Consider the following 9044-nt stretch of genomic DNA (forward strand, 5'->3'; position numbering starts at 1 on the left):
ACCACCCCCCTCCTAGTCCCACCCATAGGCAGGACCTAGTCACCGGGTCAGCCCCCTTTTTTAGTATAAAGATGGGAGCGGGCCCCCTGTTCAAATTAGATCATCTTTGGAATCAAGACACGACTTTCTACGAAAGGACTTCGAGATTTCTTCCTCAAGATTCTCCCTTGTGGCTAAGGAGTAGTCACCCTGCATCCGCAGGCACCATCCTAAAGAACACTGCGGTCTGCTGCAAGTCCTTCATCACGAATCCGACGACCCAGCTCGACGAGACCCGGCTTCCCTGGCACCTCTGACCTCTACTCACCTCTACAGCCAAGCTGAGAACCGTGAGTGCGACGAGACCTCGAGGGACCGACGATCGCCAAGACTGCACGACATCTTTACTGCAAGCCCACCGTGTCCTCCACGGGTGAGTGCTTTGGGGTCCGAGAAGCCCCGACCCTGCACAGCTCCAGCACCCAAGATCAGCCTCCCTGCATCTCCACGATCTGCGTGGGGCCCTTCTGCTGTTTGCTGTGCACCGCGTTGTTTGGCTACTAGCCGGCTGGCTTGTGGCCTTCTGAACGACCCCGACGACATCACTGCTGCTGGTCTGGTTGCTCCAGACTGGCCCTTGCTTCCTTCTTGAAGAGAGGCACCCCGGACCCCCCTGGTCCACTCCAGACGCCATTTTAGGTCCACCGCGTGGGCTTGAATTTGCCAAGGCTTTGTTGCCCAATCCTGGGTCCAGCGACGCCGACAGCTTCTATCTTCGTGGGACAGCTCGATCCTCCTTCCTGGTCGCCGACAACGCCTCCTGGTCCGTGAGATCTCCGAGCCCAGCGTCACCCACACGCCTTGTCGAGGTGGCTACCATCCGGTGCCCTCCTGGTGCCCACTGACTACTGGCTAGTAGTCTCGAACTTGGTCCCCTCTGCTTTCAGGTGTCATCTTCCATCGATCCAGGCTTGGATCCACCGAACTTTCTTCACTGGTCGCCTGCCAGCAACTTCTTTCTTCCAGGCTCCTGGTCCGTCAACGAGGATTCCCGACGTCTTTTGAGTCCTATGCAGCTGCAGCCCCTGGGCTAGGTAACTTCGGCATTTCGGTGCCCCAGCATAGCCTCACTATCCAAGGGTCAGAATCTACTTTCGTTTTCTCCCTACCAGGTCGGGTTCGCCCGAGAACACTAACTTTGCAAATTCTAGCTACCATAGACTTTGTCCCGCATCTCGCGTGAGAGTGCACACACTGCACCCGAGTCCCCTGGGTCTCCTAGAAGTAATCTAACGATTCTATAGTCAAGTCCTAGCGATTCCAAAGCCTATTAGTACTGTACTTACCTGCTAGTAATTTCGCATTCCACTTTTCAAGTATATGGTTTTCCGTGCCCCTCGGGCATTTGTATATACTGTGCTAACTTAAGTATTTTTGTACGAGTTTTGGTTTGTGCTTAGTACCCTGTCTTCATAAAGAGTACAGGGCTGTCGTGATCTTTAATAAATAACTGTTTATTTTCATAACACTTGTGTGGTGTCCTTTCACTTGGTGTTCAAGGGGTATATGTGGTATAACAGCTGGCTTAACACGCCCTCTCGAGTCTTTAGCCTTAGACTGCTCGTATCCACGCTACTAGGATAGCTGGTCTATAAGGTTGACTTACAACCAACCATCAATAAGGGTTGCTGGACTGATACATAGTGTTCACTAGAATAGTGAGCACTGCATATCAGGCCACCTTCTCACAGTAGGGATTACTCAGCTACTTGGCTGCTGCCCCCTGATGGAATAAGCGAAAAGAGAAAATCACCAAGGGAGAAGACAGGGGGTGAGAGTGAACAGAAAAATGATGGAAAATCGGACGAGCCCTCCCTCTCTTTGATTTTGCAATCCTTGCAATTATTTCAGGATGAGGTCAACGCAGATAAACAACAGGCATTGCACGTCTAAAATAAACTACAAGGTTCAGTGTGCAAGTTTGGGAAAACATGTACAGAGATAGCAGAAAGATTAAACATGGTGGAGACTTGCACTGAGGTTTTGGAGAATACCGTAGATACCCTGAAGGGCCAGGCTACATCACAGGAGAGTACTTTGAGAGATGTGATGTGGAATTTAGAGGAGTCTGAGAATCACAAGCGTCACAATAACTTGAAGCTGCTAGGGATACCTGAAAACTGCGAAGGCAGTGATTTAAGGAAGTTCACAATCACCATGCTGAAAAACTCCTTGCCTGAACTTTGACAGAGGGATTGGGACAAAGAAGTCCAACGTGTTCATTGATTCCCTCTAACACTCTCATAGCGCCCATCTAATGGTCAGGCATATCCTTGTGACATATTGATTTACTTTGGAAATTTTCTGTTGATCCAGGCCATGTACAACCTGGCCAGGCCTAATATTAAAAGGAATTTTGAGAACTGTCATCGTGGAGAGGAGATGACAGCTCACACAGCTCATAACTCCCTTCCAGTAAACTGGTCTGAAATTAGTTTTTCAGGTTTTCAGGGACAGAACTATATCTTTATCTGTGAAATCCAAGCAAAGAAGTTATTGGATGAAATTTGAGTGGGGACCTTCGGGAGCAAGAAATAATAAGCCAGTGTCATAAATAAGAAAGCCGATGGCTGAAAACTATTACTCCCTCTAAATGGAGGGACTTTCTTTTCTCTTATTTTTTTTCTTTCCTTTTTGTTCTTTTTCGACCTAGAGTTAAATTCTTATTTAAGCACTGGCGGTGGGTGGATGGTGGGAGAGGAGTGGTTCATACACGATCACGCAGGCTCATGATTGAGCCTAATTGCTTAAAGTGTGGTGGCAGAGGGGATGACCCCAGCTAGGGGATAAAAAAGGGGGTGCAACAGAGTCTTGTGATATAGGTGTTACTATCAAGAGGCAGAGAGTGACTTGGTGGGCTTGTCAGTTAATGGAGGAATATATGAATCAAGAAACTGATATGAACCAAGATGGTTAGACTGAGAATTCTTACTGTCAACATATGCGGTCTCAATGATGTAAAGAAAAGGCAAAGGCGAACATCAGCTGTATCCAAGAGACCAATATTAAGGAGTCACAACTTCATCTGTTAATACACTTGGGTATAGACTGATCTCCGCTACAATGCAGGGAGCTATGGTACGGGGCATTGCCATACTTGATTTAATAGATGGAAAGTATCCCTGAAACTCTTGCTAATATGACAAAACATCCCCTATACTTTTTAAATATACACGCTCAGTGAGAATGTCTAAAGTTTCCTGTTGCAGAACTTAAACAGTCAATGAAGTTATGGCTAGATGGACCACTCCTAACAGAGTATAGGTGAGGGCTGAATGATATGAGGATGATGACCAGTTATTATGAACCAGGAGATATGGAGTACTTTGGCTAGGAAACTGTATGTTCAGCTCAGATTTGGAACCCTACTGCTTTTTATGCATTTTAACAAGTGGGCCAAAACGCATACTGGTGAATGTCATGCTTGTAACTACAAGGAAGAGTCTGAAATACATGTTTTGTTCCTCTGTCCTGCATACTCATCGCTGCGTAAGCGCTGGCTTATCCAATTATACAAGAATGTAGGTTTTGCGCACTGTGCAGAGGCATACAGAGTTTTAAAATATGACACCCATCCACCTATTGTCTTTGCCATATCCCGGTTCTTAAATTCAAAGTGGCATATTCGGCGGGCTTTTTTTAAGTAGTTTTTGTATAGATAATGAAATTGTCTAACCTGTACATGCCCATATTGGCCCATTTTAACTTGGCTCTATCGTCATATTTCACTCATTTTTATCTTAGCAAATTCCAGGACGTGTCTCTTTTCCACAGATGACCGTTTTATTGTACTTTAATCTGGCCTAAGCCCTCATGTTAATTTTAAAACTACAATGTATTAGAGTCCTTATCAGTCTGTTTGCTAGCTCTGACAACTTTGTATATGAAGCCAGTTTCAGGTTGTGCAATCTACAGTTGCAATTGTACATATTTTAATGTGTCTATTTGCTTTTTGCAATGCACTTTTATGGCTACTGTGGCCAAAATAAAGTTATTGAATGGAATGGATAATTTAATTCATTGCATTTTGACCAGTTTATACTCTTTTGCAGCAGATACAGTTTGTTTTTCAAAATGCAAACATCTATTACAATGCGCAATATGGTGCCAATAGTGAGCTGCAGAATGCTATCATATGGTGCCATCTTGGTCCCTATTGCGAAAAATAGCCATTAACATTAAAACATAGACAAAATTTCAAAGTAAGGTGAAAGGATTTCTTAATATGCCATGAAGACTCAACGGGCCCGATTCACAGGATGAACTTAAGACTCAATCCTAAACTTACTGCTATTTTGGTATTCACAGAATGCACTTACTACTTTTGGCATTCACAGAATGCACTTACTACTTTTGGTATTCACAGAAGTTAGGATTTTGCCTTAAGTTTGTCTTAAGACAAACTTAAGACAGACTTAAGACAGACTTGAGACAAAATCCTAACTTAAGTCGGTCTAAAGTCTGTCTTAAGTCTGTCTTAAGACAAACTTAAGACAAAATCCTAACTTGTGTGAATACCAAAAGTAGTAAGTGCATTCTGTGAATACCAAAATAGCAGTAAGTTTAGGATTGAGTCTTAAGTTCATTCTGTGAATCGGGCCCAACGTTTTTTTCTCCTTGCCTGAAATAACTGTTCTCAACAGAGGTGTTCTTGGATATTCAGGGGCTTATTTATGAGCCCATTGCGCCGCCGGTGCGTCACTTTTTGTGATGCAACAGTGGTGTAAAATATGCGCCACTGTGACACATTACCAAAGTTACGCATCTAGACAGGTGTGACGCTTTGTAAACCCCTGCACTACATTGTACCTGCGTCAAGTATAATGTATGCAGGGTGGGCGATCCCCCACAAAAAAGGGTCCCAGAAATGGTGCAGTTAAATCTACCAGATTTCACAGCGCCACTTCTAGGACGCCACTGCATCAAATCCTTATGCCTGCCTCACATAAGGCGTAAGACTGATGTAGTCCTTTTCACATGGGGCTTGCACCATGTAAAAGGACACATTGCTAGAGTTGCGTCTGTTTTCAGACACACTCCAGCAATGCTTCAGTTTTGCACCTACAGATACGTTATGAATACTGTTGTAGCTGTAAATCCTTGCGACATGGAGGGCCATAAATCATATACTGCGCATCCATGGTGTCTCAAGAAGGGCGCACTGAAAAGTGTTGCATCGCTGTTTTCACGCAGCAATGCAACACTTTTCATAAATGAGGCCCTCAATGTCTGTCTGTTATTAATGAAGCAATTTACTGTTTCAGAAAAGTGCTCCGAAGCGACCACATGGCACCCTGAGCGCTAAATAACAATGCTGAAAGCAAAATCATTTGGATTTTGCAGTTCCCTAATTCAGCCTCTAATAACCTTCACCACGACCCACTCTGAGGATATGTACAGGCAGTGCGGAAAAACATGACTAGTAAGAAGAAGCAGAAGCCGACTGAGTTTTTGGGGAGCTCGGCCGGGGGACAGGAGGAGGCACGGGACCGCGCTGAGAGCTCCCGCCGGACCCGGGAGGGTAGGAGGGCATCATGTCTACAAACCAGCTGAAGCCACGGCTCTGCCACATGCTGAAGGGGGAGGGCGGCTATGGTTTCCACCTGCACGGGGAGAAGAACAAGAGCGGACAGTACATACGCAAGGTGGAGCCGGGCTCTGCGGCCGAGGCGGCCGGGCTCAGGAGGAGGCACGGGACCGCGCTGAGAGCTCCCGCCGGACCCGGGAGGGTAGGAGGGCATCATGTCTACGAACCAGCTGAAGCCACGGCGTTTTTGGGGAGCTCGGCCGGGGGACAGGAGGAGGCACGGGACCGCGCTGAGAGCTCCCGCCGGACCCGGGAGGGTAGGAGGGCATCATGTCTACGAACCAGCTGAAGCCACGGGGGAGGGCGGCTATGGTTTCCACCTGCACGGGGAGAAGAACAAGAGCGGACAGTACATACGCAAGGTGGAGCCGGGCTCTGCGGCCGAGGCGGCCGGGCTCAAGGCGGGGGACCGCCTGGTGCAGGTGAACGGGGCCAACGTGGAGAAGGAGACCCACCACCAGGTTGTGAAGCAGATTAAGGCGATCGAGAATGAGACCCGCCTGTTGGTTGTGGACAAAGAAACAGATGAATACTTGCGTAGCCTTCACATCACCTATGCCGAGGCGATGGAGCAAGGCGACGCCCCAGGGAACCTGCCCCAGTCTCCTACCAACTCCACCTCTGGTAACTTGCCCAGCTCTCCGTCTAACTCCACTTTGGATAACTCTCCCTCTTCACCCACAAACTCCATGTTTGGGAACTCTCCCACGTCTCCGTCCAGCTCCACATTGGGGAATTCCACTACATCTCTCACTTCCTCCATGAAGTCGCCCAGCAGTGACAATGGGGAGGTTTGGAAAGCGCAGGTGGATATCAGTGATGGGGACCTGAGCAGGCGCTCGCTCAGTCACACCTCCGAAAACGGTAGACAGGAGGTGAATGGACAGATGAAGGACCTCCACCCTCGCCTCTGTGTGCTGAAGAAGGGCCCGAATGGCTATGGATTTAACCTTCACAGCGAGAAGTCCAAGCCTGGCCAGTTCATCCGCTCTGTAGACCCTGGGTCTCCGGCAGCAAGAGCTGGGCTGCAGCAACAAGATAAAATAGTAGAGGTGAATGGACTGAACGTGGAAGGCATGAAGCATTCAGAGGTGGTTTCGAACATCAAGTCGCGAGAGGATGAAACCACGCTTTTGGTAGTTGATCCAGAGACAGACGAATACTTTAAGCAACTTGGAATAACGCCAACAGAGTCTCATGTTCAAGGACCCCTGCCTCAGCCCATTCCGAACGGATCTGCACAGCCCCAGGTCAACGGCGGGTCGTCCACTTCCTCGTCGCACAGCGACCTCCAGAGCCCGGACAAGGAGCCCAAGGCGAGAGGCTCGGACAGGAAGGACCCCTTCGAGGACAGCGGCCTAAGCCTCAGCCCCACCGCCGCAGAAGCCAAAGAGAAGGCCGCCGCGGAAGGAACTCTCACGGGGGAGGAGCGTGGGCGGAGTCTGCTGGCCCTCCGGACCCCGTGTGCTCGCAGCAGGGGGACCCCAGTATCCACACTGACCAGCGGCGAGAGGCGGGGACCAAAGCCGGGGGACCTTCTGGCATTTCACGTCCTCTCGTCCAGGCCCCGGACAGGGCCGGGCTGCTGACTGTGAGGGTTCCCGCTTCACCTCTATGGTTCTCGCGCAGTTCATGTAGTTGCATCCCACTCGAGAGGGCCGAACTAGATTCACATTCCTCGTATGAACGCATCTGCAGCTGGCGAAGCAACAACAGCAGTAGCTGGGAACGGAGAAGGCATGCGAGCTCACGTGCTCGAGGCCTGGTTACTGCCCCTCCTCCTCAAATGCCTCGAGGGGCCCTCACCACTCTCTCGCTGAAACAGACCAGACCCATTTAACAAGACTAAATGTGATCGAATCATGGGGCCACCACTGATGCGCACCGGGCCTTCGACCCAGCACAGAAGTAAGAAAATATACAACAGGATTTTGATTAAAAACATGACTCAATGTTCATGTATAACAAGCATTTGCAGTGCAATAGGTCTCGCATTAGGAATGTTTGAGCTATTGGTATTGTAAATGACACATTTTTTATTTATGTGTTGGTTTTGAAAATAGCAAAATTAATAGCTTTGTCATTTACAATGCCAATAGTTTTAACTTTCGCAAAAGTGACACCTATAGCATTTGCAATGCAATATGTGTTGTATTTACGTGACTTAGATTTATTGATATTACAAATAACAATGGCTTTTAATTTTTTTAATAATTAATATTTAAATAAAAGTTATTGTAATTTATAATGGCAATAGCTTTAAGTTTTGTAAATAACTTTTGTGAAGATTATGTTCAGTGTATTTTATTGTGACTAAAATCCAAGAACAGAAGTGAAATATTAACATCTTTTTGTGACATTTGTAATAAAGTTTGAAACATTGAGAGAACATATTTGAACCAGTTGTTGTTGAATGGTTGCACAGATTGACGCTGTGGAGGCGCTGAGTGATGTTGTGGTGGCGACGAGTGATGCTGTGGCGTTCAGTGGTGCTGGTGTAGGGCATAGTGATGTTGTGGTGCCCCTGAGTGATGCTGTGGTTGTGCTGAGTGATGCTGTGGTGATGGGATAGATAGAGTGAGTGTGATAGATAGATAAAATGAGGGCGATAGATAGATAGAGTGAGGGCGAGAGATAGATAAAGTGAGGGCGATAAATAGATAGAGTGAGGGCGATAGATAGATAGAGTGAGGGCGATCAATAGATAGATAGAGTGATGGCGATAGATAGAGTGAGTGCGATAGACAGAGTGAGGGCGATAGATAGATATAGTGAGGGTGATAGATAGATTGATAGAGAGTGAGGGCGATAGATAGATAGAAGGCGATAGATAGAGTGAGGGCGATAGATAGATAGAGTGAGGCCGATAGATAGAGTGATAGATAGAGGGCGATAGACAGATAGAGTGATAGATAGATAGAAGGTGATAGATAGATAGAGAGATAGATAGATTTATAGAGGGCGATAGGGATTGCTAATTATAACATAAAAAAGTTTTTGCACAATTGAATATTCAAGATCTTCTGGACCCAAATATATATATCCATCCACGTGTTGTTTGATTTTTTAGGTTTACAATGGACCTTTTAGTACAATTCACATTAACTGCACGCTTCCAAATAAAAAATCATACAATCTAACAACAGAACTTCTCAGAAACATATTGAAGAATAATTAGGCAAAAACATCCCACTCAAAGGTGTAAGCAGGCAGATCAATGAATCATCAAATGCAGCTCAACTCAGCAGGAGACAAACCCCAAGATTAGAAAATGTGTTTGCCGCATACGCAGATGACCCAATATTCCACTACAGGGGCTTTCTCTTTGTGGCAGGCACCACCAAAATGATAGCCAAGGTAACAAGTTAATTGCCGCAGAATCGGGACTAACGGAGGGTCCGTTTTTTAATGTGCAGAA

General features: G+C 46.9%; 1 pseudogene; it reads left to right on the top strand.

Moving 5' to 3' along the window:
- Positions 1-5781: 5781 nt before the first annotated feature.
- Positions 5782-7215, top strand: LOC147698820 (Na(+)/H(+) exchange regulatory cofactor NHE-RF2 pseudogene; annotated as a pseudogene).
- The last annotated feature ends 1829 nt before the right edge of the window (positions 7216-9044 follow it).

Source organism: Lissotriton vulgaris, chromosome 8, assembly GCF_964263255.1.
Source record: "Lissotriton vulgaris chromosome 8, aLisVul1.2, whole genome shotgun sequence".
Lineage (NCBI taxonomy): Eukaryota > Metazoa > Chordata > Amphibia > Caudata > Salamandridae > Lissotriton > Lissotriton vulgaris.